This window comes from Haliotis cracherodii, unplaced genomic scaffold (assembly GCF_022045235.1).
Source record: "Haliotis cracherodii isolate W230 unplaced genomic scaffold, xgHalCrac1.p SCAF_22, whole genome shotgun sequence".
NCBI classification, from domain to species: domain Eukaryota; kingdom Metazoa; phylum Mollusca; class Gastropoda; order Lepetellida; family Haliotidae; genus Haliotis; species Haliotis cracherodii.
Window position 1 is genome coordinate 9,028,688 of NW_027266278.1, and position 12,652 is coordinate 9,041,339.

A 12,652-nucleotide genomic window follows, 5' to 3' on the forward strand; every position below is an offset into this window, starting at 1 on the left:
GTCACGTGATCGGATAGGATGACAGCGCGTCACAGGTGAGGGGGAATGAAAGGGGTGTGTTTATAAGGCAGAAAAGAATTCATAAGAAAACAAAAGTAAAGGGTTATGAATAGAGCTATGTGTATAGCGTGCTGTCCTAAATAGACAGACCGCACCCGTCAGCCCAGTTTGAATTGAGCGCGCTTGACAACTCACGTGGCCTCGTCGTTTCAAATAACCCGCGCTCGCTATAGCGTGCGACCTGGTTTGATGAATACAGGGTGTGTGTTGCATTTCTTGAGCTTGTTTTCAATCCATCTCTCACTCTTCCCCTGATCTCCCTACTCTTCTTTTTTCTTAAAGACATCATCTTGACAATATTTTAGAGTTTTTTCCCCATATGTATTCTAAGCCTTTCACCTCCCTCTCTTTATCATCTTCCCGGGGTAAGAGAGTTAACTGACTTTAAAAGTCCAGTTCCCACCCTTGCCGAACTAAGCTGGAATTACTGGGCTCGATCGTAGCGCCACCAGTGGCTATTACCAGTTATGTCCCCTCTTAGCCTCTCCTATGGACCAATGAGATTTCACCTCCCGTATCACTTGCGTTTGCTTCACACAAAATTGTGGCGCCCAGTCAGGACGATCTGATCGATAATCAAGATCTACATTGTGATAAAACGGGTCTTACATCGAGAAGTGCATCAGTTCACGTGAGCACCTTAATTAAAAACATGAAAAGATTTGGAAAATATCTGTTGACAACGAGTTGGTGGTGCACCTTCTTTGCAAATAATCAATCGACCGAAATCTGCGAGACACTTTACGAACCGGATTTCGATTTCAGTGCGCGATTTTGATTGGACTATGCATAGACTCGTTAGTCCAGCCAAAATGTAACTCCATAATACCAGCCTAGTTCAGCAAGGGTGGAAACTGGACTTTTATAGTCAGTTAACTCACTTGCCCCGCGAAGATGTCTCTTTATCTGCTTCGGTGACTTTGGAGGTCACTGTAGGCTGTAGCGCACTACTACTGTCACAAGTTGCATCAACTGTCTCCATTTTAAGTCGTGTCCTTAAAGACTCTCCTCCATTCTCAGGGCACCAGGTTCTCACATGACGTTGAAGGTCATGATTATTTTCAAACACAATACCACACTCGTCACAGGAAGGCATAGATATATCACTAGTGTCGTCGTCTGATTCACTGTCCTATTGGGCAGCTACTTCTGAGATGTGGTCTGTTCTAAGGACTGGCTTAAAATGATACCGATTGTCAGCTCCTCTTTTATAGACTGTGTGGTGTTGACTATGTCAAGGACATTAGGTTGTAGTCTCCCTGATTCCTAGGTAGTAGGACGCAAGTCGATTGTCAGATTGCCATAATTTTTTCAACAGCTTCTTTATACACTGGGGGGGGGGGGGGGGGGGGGGGGGGGGCACGGGTGGCCCAGTCGTCTGAGGCGCCGCGATTCGCTGAGACCTGCATCACTTCGGGCTTTCCTCCCACATTAAGCTGTCACGCCGCGATATGACTGGAATACTGTTAAAAGCGGCGTTAAACCCAACTCACTCACTCACTCACTCACTCACTCTTTATACACTGACATAAACCGGTCAGTATTGTTGGGATAGATGCGCCTGGCAAATAAATTAACCTGTTGTCTATCGACTGGAGAATTAAAAGGTGTCAGAGCAATGTCACGTGCCTCTGGGAAACAGATTTTGCATTTATAGGAAGATAATGACATTCTTATGGTGAGAGGTTCGGTTAAACATTTGTGAGATGCGTTTATTATATTTAGCCTCTGACATAAGGTCATCCAGTACAATCATATTGTTATTCCGAGCATCCAAATAGTTTTCATCTTGCAGGTTGTGTGGAATCACTCCAACAAACTAAACATAGGGTATGGTTTTATAGATGGTGTCATGGAGAGGTTGCCACTCAGTGTAATGATATTGTTCGGTGGTGGATTGATTAGTCCTATCTGCAGTATGTTAAAGCCATACATAGTCTTGCCACAACAGGGTGGACCTACGACCACTGCATTACCAGGAATGGTCAAAGTAAACTGTTCTGTGTCCTGAGGTGGTGGTGGTGGTGGTGGAGTTAATTGTGGTGGTGGTGGTGGTGGTGGTGGTGGAGTAAATTGTGGTGGTGGTGGTGGTGGTGGTGGAGTAAATTGTGGTGGTGTTGCTGGTGGTTTTGGTGTATTCTTATTCCTTCTGTGTGTCAGCAAAGCATCTTTCCTCGAAAACTGTTTCTCACACTCTGGACGCAAAGTAGAAAACTCCATGACGATTGACGTTCAACTGACTTTGAGACAAGAGGAAGAGCCTTATGTAATCCCCAGGTCTGCCTCTGGGATCCAACTGTTGAACCTTTTACGATAGACCATCCATTTCACAAACACCTCTTTCAACCAGCTCGTTTCCTTTTCTGCAAAACCTCCTCCACTTTCCACATAGTGTCTGCAGGCTTCTCTACTCTCTGTAGTTCATTTGCGTAGAAACTGCCTTGAACCGGATCATGTGCCATATCTTTCAACGGATAGATTCTATACCATCTCTGTAGTATCGTCGGCTAGTAACAAAGATTTCCTCACTCCATTTTTCTTGATAGTCTCTTTCAAATGTAAATCTCAAATGAGACAGTCTCACTTGATCTCCTACTTTAAACTTAGAGGCTTTTTTTCACAGACTTGGGTGTGTTTCAACTTTCGATTTGACTGGTTTCATCAATGTGTCAACGTATTGTTCTCTCCATACTAAAGTTCTTTAGTTTGATTAATATCTGAGGGTGATCGTTCATTCAATGATCTATGAGGTCTGTGGTTATAATCCCGGGTGGGATCTGGCAAAATATCCAAATATCGATACGTTTGTTTGCAGATGAAATATCTGTACATAGTTGTCTTGAGGGCTCGTATGACTCTCTCAGCACGAGATGTTTTGGTTTCGCAGAAAACACTAGCGGGCAAAAGAAACACCACCAAATTCTGGTTGTCAATTTTCAACATATTACCGACGTCACAGACTGAGATGGGCCAGGACTGTACTGCAGTGGCAGCAGAGAAATTGGCGAAGAGTGCTCTTCAGCCACGAGAGAAGGTGCCAGCCCTTCAAGTCTGATGGACGGGTTCAAATCTACCGACGACGTGGTGAACGGACGGCACGTTGTTGCGTCCAAGAAGTTGAGCCTTATGGAGGTGGCAGTGTCATGGTGGCATCTGCGGGGACCACAATACAGATCTGGTCATCATCAACGGAAATCTCACTGCACGTCGTTACATTGATGAGGTTTTGCGGCTTGTGGTACTGTTACAACACCCACGGATACTGTTTCAGCAGGACAACGCCACCCCTCACACAGCTCGAGTCACTAGCGACTTTCTGGCGCCAACATCGTGACCGTATTACAGTGGCCAGCCAGATCACCGGATCTGTTGCCCAAAAAGCACCTCTGGGACCAACATGGACGCAGGATTCGGAAACGTCAACAGCTGCCATTGGCGAGGAATGCCTTGGCAATTGCCCTGCAGGAAGAATGGCGTCGGATCCCTAATCAGGATTCAGGAGTCTCGTGTTCTCTGTTCGACATCGTGTTAGGGCCTGCATCATTGCTGGGCTCACATCCGATACTGTGCCATGTGTGCAGCACAGGACTTTAAAAGAGATCGACGTCGATTCTGCGGGTGTGATCGAATACTGAACAGTGCACCCGGCACGATAAAGCTGTGTGCAGAACTTTCAGTTCACGTTTTTTGATCTTGTCATTTTCGAATACCGTTTTTGAATAATTGTTTTTTGTTTTTTTTAAACACATTAAAATATCAACTTACTAAATTGTGCGTCTGTTTTGTTATGGACTAGAAACTTGTTTGTTTCTTAGGTTAGGTAATTCCTTTACTTTGTAAGAAAGCTTTCACTTTCTGATCGTTTGTCTGATCGTATGATCTTTGGCAGAGTTGCATGAGAAAATATTTTTATTAAAGATTTAATAACAGAAACTGGGTTTTTATTGGTCAATGGTTCAACCCACAGATCCCCGGTAAACACATTTATAGCTCTATCAGGTATTTAAGGCCATCAATGTCCGAAGCAATATTGGAGACATCAACCACCACTCTGTTCCGCTTGAATTTGTACCTTAAAGGTCGCTGCAGAGAAGAGCCATCTTGAGAAAATAACCACTTCAAAATATGATGTAAACTGATATCATACTTCCCCTCTCTTTTCACAGTGTGATGCAGCTTATTGGGGCCGGAAAGGGAGGCTGGATGTTTTGAATTAAAATAAATATCAGACAAATAAGTTTTCCAACGTCAGCCGGTATGGTTGCATGTGAAATGATTCATACATAGAATATACATGGATTTTATATTCATTCCCAATTTATTTCCCATTTATATTGAGCCGAAGCCGAGTTACATTCATTCCCCAAAGTGCGTATTACCTCGTGGAAATAGTGTAATGTCTCCTTTATACAAAGTGAGGAGGTCATGAAGCGAAAAGCAAGCGGCTGTTATCAAAAGCATTTGTTTAACAAATCAGCGCAAATCACATGCAATGTGGGGGGGGGGATTTTATTGTCCATACTTTAGAAGCCACCTCATGTAAAAGAACACCAAGCATTCCACACTCTGGATTCCTCACGCATTCTTCCAAAGACTTGTCGACTCAATGAGACAGGATGTGCGGCCACACATACTTTAGTTGGACACGACAGACACTTGTCATTTTTCGGCTTGGGGGGGTACCCTGTTTTCGGGGGGATTTTTCAGTAAACGGATAGTTGTTATCGAACAATCAACGCCCATTGTTATCAAACGTTTTCTGTTAATAATTCCTAATACTATCTACATATCAGTATGGTTTCAACCTTTTCCGCATTTCATGTACAACTTCCGGGTTTGTTGGTTTTGGGTTGGGTTTTTTGCTGCCGTTGAATATACAAATGAGGTCAGCTAGTAGGAGTTGTTGAGAGTGTGCGAAATCTGTTGTATAATGTTCCCAAAAAAGTAGAGAGGTTAGTTTCCCTATGTGCCAGTGCTAATGTAAAAAAAACCCAGTGCAGTCCCCTTGAAACAATAGGAATTGAAACACCAACAATTACATGATTTTTCATTTTTTTCTTTGCTTCATGACAGTGTCTGAAATTATGTTGATGATTTGGTTTTGACAAATAAATAACTTTAATGCTGTGAAGAGTTGTTGCTTTGGAATTTGCATTTCATTGGTACAATTTGGCAGCAAACGGTTGGTTGGTTTGTTGTTTTACACCGCTCTCAGCAATATTCCAGCTATATGATGTATAGTAAATAATCGAGTCTGAACTAGACACTACTGTGATTTATATCATTAGCATTGGAACTTACCACTTTTCTGATCAACACCCTGCCCAAGGTATGACAGGTACCAACTCCAATTGACCGGTAAAGATCCGGTTGGTTGGTTTGTTGTTTAACGCTGCACTCAGCAATATTCCAGCTATATGGCGGCGGTCTGTAAATAATCGAGTCTGGACCACACAATCCAGTTATTAATATCATGAGCATCAATCAACGCAATTGGGATCGATGACATGTATCAACCAAGTCAGCGAGCCTGACCACCCGATCCCGTTAGTCGCCTTTTACGACAAGCATAGTCACCTTTTACGGCAAGTAAGGGTTGCTGAAGACCCATGCTTGTCGTTAGAGGCAACTAACAGGATCGGTTGGTCAGGCTGGCTGACTTAGTTGATGCACGTCATCGTATCCCAACTGCAGAGATCGATGCTCATGATGTCAATAACTGGGCTGTCTGGTCCAGACTCGATTAATTACAGACCACCGTTATATAGCTGGAATATTGCTGAGTGCTGCCTTAAACAACTAACTCCAATGACCCAACAGTAAACATTTCTTTATGCTGTGACCCTGACATGACCAATTGATGTCTCAAATTCCCCTGGGCTAGAGTGTTTTTTCACAAAAAATCCAGTCAAATCAGGTTGGTTCACTTTGAGGGTGGACAGATGCCCTAAATGAAGTGGTGAGTGGGTTTGGTTTTACTCCGCTTTTAGCAATATTCCAGCAAAATATAGGGGAAAACCAGAAATGGGCTTCACACAATGTGCCCATGTGTGGAATCGAACCCAGGTCTTTGGCATGACAACCAAATGCATTAACCACCAGGCTACCCCACCGCCCATCCTAAGTGATTTAATTCAGTTTAGTCTTAGATATGGTATTACCACTTCACTACTAGCACAGGGATGGTGCTGACAAACCTTGAATCATAATCAGGGCGAATCTGGGATTTGAACCCACGATCATAAGTTTCTGGCACGCCAAAGGGATGCAACATAAATAATGCACAGTGAATATTCAGATGACTGGGCTAGCTGGGCCATCCTTGCCCTGGCTGAAAAAATAAGCACCCTGATGCTTCTAGGAGGAAATACCTAACCCTAACCCTTTGACCAATCGAGCAAATGCTGTCCTCAGTTGCTAGCCACAGCATCTTAAACAAACAAGGAAACTGGAGAAGATATCTGGTTTTGTTTATTTTGATAGTGGTGTACCCCAAGCCGATATTACGACCTGAAGTACGTTGTGACACATTGTGAAAGCTGGACGGATCTCAAATACATCAAACTTAAACACAGTTGACATAACACTGGCAATAGACTCCTCACTAAATAGGCAACACTATGTACAACTACAGACCTGGGCCCACTTGCACAAATCGATCTTAGTGCTACGACTATTGTAAGCCAATGTTAAAGTGTGTGAGTTGCGATCATCTTAGCGCTAAGATCGCTGTGTGCAAGTGGGCCCTGGACTCGGGACACACCAGACAGGCCAGCAATACTACCACACAAGTTAGTCCCAGACCTTTCAGTCTTGGATTACAATGTGCTTGTAGTTGCTGCTTCACACACATACAGAACCATCATGTTAATTGTATCTCTTCTCATCTGAAGACTTGTCTTGTTTATCAGCTGAATGAGGTACGCAGTGGTTCATGTAGACCAACAAAGAAACAACATGGAATGAGTTCATATGCTGGAAAGTGATATAACGAAAGCTGGATCATCTGGAACCCACAATGTGGATAATTCCTGTTGATAATGACAAAATGGAATGATCAGAGACCGACACTCGGCCCTAGGTCTCCAAAAAACATCAGTTAGAATTCCCAATTTGATACTTAACATTTATTTCCCAATTCATGTTATAATCTGATTATAGTTATGACTAAAGTGATGGCTTGGTCAACTTGTAGTTCACTGATAACAGTGAGCAAGTGAGTATGGTTTCACGTCACTTTTAGCAATATTCCTGCAATATCAAGGCTGGGGGATACCAAAAATGAGCTTTACACATTGTACCCATGTTGGGAATCAAACCCAGGTCTTGGGTGTGACAAGCGAACGCTTTAACCACTAGGCTACCCAACTGCCCCTTACTGATAACAAGACCAATATATACAGAGAGACTGTTATGTGCCACATTATTGCATTAAATGCAATGTTTAAATACTAGCTTTAAAATACCTCTGAATTAAGGTACATACAATTTTCAAAGAATTAAAAATTTCAACAAATTAACCATGTTTTCCCAATCTGCCTACCATGGGAGTATCTTGGAATCCAAGGTATCTCCCTGTAGAAATATATGACCATTACCATGTACCCTGGATGGGTTAGTCCAGTTTATCAGGATCATTCATCAGCAATGACACCTGAACAAGTTTTCCCAGTATTGTACATTCTGCATGAAGCTTTAGACAAAAACATTTTTTGCCGGAAAACAAACTACGTAAAGACTATGTACAACTAATTAAGAAACATTTCTGTTGTATTTACCACCAAAAAGGTGCCAACCATTATGATATTGGTGGAATCATTACAAAATTTTTAAGTTAATTCTATCAATATGATCAAGTGAAATATTTCAAATTCTGTCCCAAAAATGTTGCCTATAATCTAAACTAGACACTGACCCTGCTAGAGTCATGGCCACATCTACTAACAATTAATAGCAGCTAAAAAAAACAACTGTGTGTACCTTGGGATGTGAAGGTTTACAAGATTTGATAAGTTTGTGTGATAAAACATAATGCAAAAGCATAATTATTTTCATCAAAACCACAAATGCAGACATGGTAATAATGATCACCAACTTCTTCTGAACATTTCTAATATCAGATGCCAAGATCACAGATATTCCTATTTGCTTTAACATAGGATTGGCATATCTGAAAAAAGTTACTCCATAAAATGACTTTCTGACTAGTACATTAGAGAAGTTGTAAATTGGCGGTTTGGTAATGCACCATCACAAGGATAATCACCAAACTCTAGTCATAGCTGATAGAGAAGTTGTAAATTGGCAATGCACCATCACAAGGATAAATCACCAAACTCTAGTCACATCTGATAGAGAAGTTGTAAATTGGCAATGCACCATCACAAGGATAAATCACCAAACTCTAGTCACATCTGATAGAGAAGTTGTAAATTGGCAATGCACCATCACAAGGATACATCACCAAACTCTAGTCACATCTGATAGAGAAGTTGTAAATTGGCAATGCACCATCACAAGGATACATCACCAAACTCTAGTCACATCTGATAGAGAAGTTGTAAATTGGCAATGCACCATCACAAGGATAAATCACCAAACTCTAGTCACAGCTGATAGAGAAGATATAAATTGGCAATGCACCATCACAAGGATAACTCACCAAACTCTAGTCACAGCTGATAGAGAAGATGTAAATTGGCAATGCACCATCACAAGGATAAATCACCAAACTCTAGTCACAGCTGACATCTCCAGGTATTGAAGAACACATACATACCATTATATGTACACATCAGCGACCTGGTGAGACTGTAGTCATGACGTTGCTACAATGGAATGCATACCCCCACTCATATCAAAGTTTGAGGGTATCAGGGAGGAAAAGGGGTTTTCAAATTGAATATCTGTCTGGACGTTTGAAGTGTCTGAGCAAGGTGTTTCAGATATTGGCACAAACAGTTTCCAACATGCCTACTACTATCACTACTACCAGATCACGAAAATGTGGCTAAGGGTCTAGTTCAGGATTTTGGAAAAATGAAATCTTTGTCTTTGTGAAACCCAAGGAATGTTGCTGGTAAACCAAAGCTGGGTGTATGTGAAACAGGAAATATGCTTCACATACCTCACCGCTACTCACTTATCTGGAGTGAGAGAGTGAGTATGCTTTTACGCCGCTTTTAGCAATATTCCAGCAACATCACGGCGGGGAACACCAGAAATGGGCTTCACACATTGTACCCATGTCGAGAATCGAACCCGGGTCTTAGGCGTGACGAGCGAAAGCTTTAACCACCAGGCTACCCGACCGCCCCCACTTGTCTGAAGAGAAAGTTTGTTGTTGAATCTGACTTTCTACATTTCTAATGCATTTTGATCACCAAAGCTATGGACATGATAGAAATTAACTAAAAACACTAAACAAAGCATCTTACATACATATATATAAGAAAATTGTGGCTAATCTTTACTTATAAAGATCTAATACGGTGTTAGAGATTTCCTACCACAAATTTTGCAGGAAAATAATTTTAATTGTTTCCTAACATGAGGACTGAATAAGTTCACATTTACAAAATGTAAGAAATGCCATCTGAAATACACAGAATACTAGCTATATTTCGTTAATAACACAAACATTTACACCAATAATGAGAGTCATTCATCATTTTCAACACAAAATTGCCACCTAAAAGCACAAATGTAGCCCAGAGGATAAATCTATACAAAACTATTTCTTTCACAAGCATCACAGCACATTGAAAAATAAGTACATTTGTTTCTCAATAAGTTAATGATTTTCAGAGTCTTATATACAATAAATGAGTACCACTTACAAGTTGTTTGCATGAAACAGGCAAATGGAACAATGACTTTTAACAATTAAATTGAATCAGATCCAAACATAAATGACCTATTGTTATGAATGCTGAACCTTGAACATGAAGATAAACAGGATTGATGACAGCCAGTATTGGGCAGCAAGAAAACATCAACAGTCAGAAATAGTCTAGATTGAAAACTGCCATTGTTCATATGGTCACAAAACATTACATACCATAATTTGTAAACTATTTTACATAAATGCAACAACTTTTACATTGTAACGAACATGTCAAGATTTTTAACAATTTTTTAATGGACATCTAAGTGAATATATTATTCTCACATTCTTTGCTACAAACCAAAGCATACTAAAGTAAACATGATAAACAATGGCTACTGTTGAGTTGACATAGCGTTGTTTTGGACAATATCTGTTATTTCATGGATCAGATTAATAGAGGAATCCCCTCGTGACACAGGTCTTAAACCCTCACCACTCTGGTAAGAGTGAGTGAGTGACTATGGTTTTACGCCGCTTTTAGCAATTTTCCAGCAATATCACAGCGGGGGACACCAGAAATGGGTTTCACACATTGTACCCATGTCAGGAATCGAACCCGGATCTTCGGCGTGATGAGCAAACACTTTTACCACTAGGCTACCCGACCGCCCCACTCTGGTAAGAGCCAAAAGACCAGGATCATCAAAGGGTCATGCATGAATTCATGTCTCTATTCATGTCTCTATTCATATTTAACTATCTACAATTAATTAGTAATTACATTTGAATTTTTTGTGGGGTGGGGGTCGGGGGTGGGAATATGACAACACGGTCGCAGTTACAAAAACAATGCAATGTCTTAAAGCAGATCAAACTTTGTCATTATTATATGTTATTTTCTGTGGCCATTGACCTGACTCAATGTTAGGTATTTGCTTATCAATACGTGTTCATAAAATACATGCAGAAATTTAGAAAAAACACAGGCCTTATTTCAGGAAATATCACACACAAAAATGGCAGACTACAACAGGGGAGAAACCATTGAAAGTAGTTTGATCATATTATTTTGACTCCAGAGCTTTTAGGAAAAGGCAACACAATTTGCTTATAAAGGCACATAGTAACCATGGTAATTAATGAGTGAAAAAAGACAAATATGCATAATTTATAACAAAAATAAAAATAAAAAAAGAAGAAAAAATACCATATAATAAATATAATCTGATATGGGCGCAAAAGGGGCAGGGGTAGTGACTAAGTGGGGGGCAATAACAGAGTCAATCGTAGCTTCAATTAATAATCATAAATAATGCACTGATAAAGTGGTTTATGTAAACCATGTGCCATTAAACAAAATACATCAAAGCACAAAGTGTATGAATGAAAGGGGAGATAGGATATAGGTGAAAGTTAGGCAGAGAATATGGTAGGAAAAATATATAAAAATCAAAAATAATTCAACAATCGGACAAATACGATTGACATCTCTACTAAAAGTGACATTATTTAACAACATATTAAGGGACTGTGCCGAATGTTAGAGACAGAAGATGAGCTAGCAATGAGGTTAAGTCACAAGTTGAACATGTCCGCATTTTATATTTGTTTTAAATATCGTTGCAAACTGACGACTCATCTCTATGTGTGGGGAATCATCAATGTCGTTTTGATGACAACTTCTATAGCTTTTCTAATTCGCAGAGTACAAGCATATTGTAGAAAATCCTCAAGAGATGTAGGTGATAGACGTTCCCCACATTGGTAAATCAAACAGGGTGCTTACGAAGAATCACAATCAAGGTGAATCTGGAAATTTGAACCCCAAATCAGCAATTCCTGGTATGACAAAGGGACACAACTCAGGATGCCAAATTGCAACAACCTTTGACCATAAGTGAATGAGATTACAAACTGGCAAACCCACCAAGACAGTTAAAGAAGGAAGCACCTATTTGTGTTTAACCATCGTTTACCGCGTCAATATACATGTATATCCTGTCTGTGTATAACAATGTTATCCTAGGAGGTGTCGTCTCATTTCTTTAGTGACGCTTTATTTCAGTACCTGACCACATTCAATACAACATACTATACCTAGAATTATCACTAAACTGCCCGCATGTTTTCAGAAATGAGCGGCCACTGTGACTTGATAATGCCCTCACACTGCTCGACGACAGGCCATTATCACGGCCGTTGTCAGGCGACGTCATATGACATTCAATAGTGATGTCATCTGGTTTGTTCTATGATGTTTCCATATTTGTAAACGTGGGGCAGTAACAATCCTTGTGTGTTGATCGCAGTAAATGTTTCAAAACTGATATTGTTTATTGTTATTAGATATATATCACGCTATTTTTCAGGGCATTATCATTTGAAGAAGCCCTTGGTCTTTCCTTCGTCGGGCAGTTAATAGAAGACCTCAGGCTTCTTCAAATGATAATGCCCTGAAAAAAAGCGTTACCCTTAAAATAATGTCCAGCATGATTATCTACCATTGTTATAATTACTTTCTGAATGAAGACAGTCCCTATGACAAGGTGGACACAGTCCCCATGACAAGGTGGACACATTCCCCATGACAAGTAGGACAGTCCCCATGACAAGGTGGACACAGTCCCTATGACAAGATGGACACAGTCCCCATGACAAGGTGGACACAGTCCCTATGATAAGATGGACACAGTCCCCATGACAAGTTGGACACCATGACAAGGTGGACACAGTCCCCATGACAAGGTGGACACAGTCCCCATG